This window comes from Lepus europaeus, chromosome 15, assembly GCF_033115175.1.
Source record: "Lepus europaeus isolate LE1 chromosome 15, mLepTim1.pri, whole genome shotgun sequence".
Lineage (NCBI taxonomy): Eukaryota > Metazoa > Chordata > Mammalia > Lagomorpha > Leporidae > Lepus > Lepus europaeus.
The window spans coordinates 51,396,122-51,399,221 of record NC_084841.1 but is presented as its reverse complement, the minus strand read 5'-3'; positions in this window follow the sequence as shown (position 1 = coordinate 51,399,221).

Sequence of the window (3,100 nt, the reverse complement as noted above, 5' to 3'; positions counted from 1 at the left end):
CCGGCTCCTGAGGAAGCCTCTCTCCTGCTGATTTTAATGATGTTTATGTGTACAGCATTAACACTGTGGTAATTAGAGCTATACATAGAACGCTATGGGAAGTGCTTTCGTTTTTTCCGGTTCCCAGGTAATGGGATCCCCCACAATGAGCTTTATTGCCAGAGTTCTCATTTATTTTTGGGCAATGTTTTTTTTTGGGGGGGGGGTGGTTCTTCAAAATACCCTTATAGGCCAATACTTGGGGAAGAGAAGGGGACAAGCCCCTCACCCCTTCTCTGCTCCTCTGTGAAGATAGAGCCCCGGACATTTAGTAATTGTTGGAGTAAATGCATCAAAGGCCGAGGACTGGGGGAAGATGCTGCTGCTTCTCCAGTGTTTCAGGCCTCACCAGGTTCCCTGCTCTGCCTTCTTTTCCCCCAACTCCTTTGCCCAGTTCCCTTCTCACCTGCAGGTTCAGCTCCAAGGGGGGCTGGCCTGGGCAGCATCAAATCAGGGCAAGGTATGTTTGGAGTGGTACCTCCAGATCAATATTTATTTTTTTCCTTTAGGAATTATCCTCTTGCCATCTCTCTCTATTTGCTGTGAACTGTAGATTTATTTTTTACCTTGATTTGTTATTGTCACTGCTTGTAGATTCAGGTAGCTCTAAAGCTGCAGCTCCCGTCTTGCCTAGGGTTCTGTGATTCCTTGTGATTGAGTCTTTGTGTTGTTCCTCCTGAGCTTGTCTTGATGATCCTCATTGTGAATCTGGTCACTCAGATCTTCTCCTGGAACTCCTGTTGCCCGCTCTGCATGAGATTGCTCTCCACTCCACTCTCCTCATTTGACCCCATCAAGTGAGAGTTCCAGGCAGTTCTCTGGTATGTTTTGGGTGGATTGGAGTGAACAAGACAAAATGAGGCTTGCTCTGAGAAGTGATTTCTAGGAGCAAAGGAAACACTAAAGCTACGGAGACTTCCTAAAGCATTTTCCCGATTTTTTTCCTATATAAATAATTGGATTTTGAATCTACATTTTTCTTTCTATTAATAGCATTATGGAATATTCTCAGACAGTCAAGTTTCTTTAATTATCACCAAGGTGTCTTTTAAGGTTTATTCTTTTATTCCAGCAACCGCTTAAGTTTCATTTAAGGTATTTGGTTGTTAGTGCTCTTTGGTTTCTTTTTTCATGGTGCTTGTTTCATTCACTCATTGTCTATTGTCTCTCTTTGAAGTTCATTATCACCAGAAAACAGACTGTGCCATAGCCCTCTCCTCCAGAGCCTTTCTTTTCTCTTCTCTGTTTCTCCTCTGGAGCCTTCATCATCACTCATCACTCACATCCCTCGAGACCTGTTCCAGCACCCAGCGATACGGTTGAGCAGACCTCACTGTGTACCTGCCATTCTCTTCAGAAAACATGGGTTGCAGGAAAAAGTTTGAGCACAGCCACAGCAATGCTGAGACCTAAGCACATAGACCCACAGGGCACCCTTATCTCCTCTGAGATTGCTCTCCAGAATTGTTCATTATCAGCCCAGGAACCCAGACAGGAGGAACTGAGAATCTCCCCTGGTTGCCAGGGTTACCCTGACATCCCACTTTGAGCATCGAGTAATAACTGTAGTTTCTGGTTGATGGGCAGATACTGGTTTGGCAAATGACTGTAAGATTTTGCTGTAGCATCTTTGCAGAAGTTAGTCTTCAAACACAGCGAAGGCTCAGAAAGGCCGAAGGCATTCTATTGCAGAGAGAGAGGTTTTTAAATTGTCAGAAAAATATTTCACTTCAGGGGAAAGGCAATAATTAATAGATGAAGAGTCTTGTCAGAACACTTCCCCAGAGCCTGGGAGAAGAACTGTCAGGTCATGCATTGATAGGTTGATAGGGAAGCAGGGGGCTGCACACGCTGTTCCAGGCCTGATCCCATCTGGCTCTCAGCATCCATCTATGGGGCCTCAGGACAGCTGAATGACTATGCCAGGGATTCGACATCTCATCCTCTGTGTATCCTTGGTCTTTTCTACAGGAGCTTCTGCTTCCTCCTGTCCTTTTTCCACCAGCGGATAAGCACTGATGATGTCACAGGCATCGTACTGGGCGCAGGGAAGGACACAGCCACAGTGGTTTGTTACATGATATTTGGTTGGGTAGGAGGGCAGTGCTTTTCATGAATCTGCTGTAGATTTCATTACTAGAGGTTATCGCTAATCTCTTTTTCCACTGAACTCATTGAGATGTCCTGGTGATGGGCTTTGAATGCTGAGGTATCTTGAGGGGAACGGGTGGGTTATATGTGGCTGTGAAATCTAATGTAGCAGGCTGGCACTATGACATAGTATGCTAGGCCTCTCCAACATTCCTTATGGGCATTGGTTTGTGTCCTGGCTGCTTCTCTTCCAATCAAGCTCTCTGTGGCCTGGGAAAGCAGTGGAGACTGGCCCAAATGCTTGGCCCCTGCACTCTTGTGGGAGACCTGGATGAAGCTCCTGCTTCAGATCAGGTTTTGGCCATTTGGGGGAGTGAACCAGCAGATGGAAGACTTTTCTCTCTGTCTCTCCTTCTCTGTCTGTAACTCTACCCTTCAAATAAATAAAACATTTAAAGAAATCTAATGTTGCTTTTAGTCAACATCCTGGTTGCCAGATCACCATTAGGGAGGCTGAGAATATTCCAGTAGGGAGTCAGGGTAGCAGGTTCCACAAAAGCCTTGGCTCTCGTGTTGAATTCAAATCTTGGCTATGTCATTTATTAATTATGGGACCTCAGGTAGGCTTCTTGAATTTCCTTACCAGGAAAATGAGAATTTTAATAGTGATTACTTCATAAGACTGCTAAAGGGTTGTACTGCCTTGCATATAAAGTGTTTAGCATAAAGCTTGCCTCGAAATAAGAGATCAACAAATGGTAGCAATAATTATGGTGGTGAGTTTAGTAGCTTATCAGACCCTCCATCATAAAGTCAGATGTGCGAGAAAATTAATGCTCTGGCAATTATTAAGTTCTTTCACTTAGTATCTCAAACAGGCATTTCTATAAATTGTTAGAGTTCCTCCTTAATTTATTTCTTTTTTCCAAATACCTGGATAATTAAGATTTCCAATATCTCACACCAACGA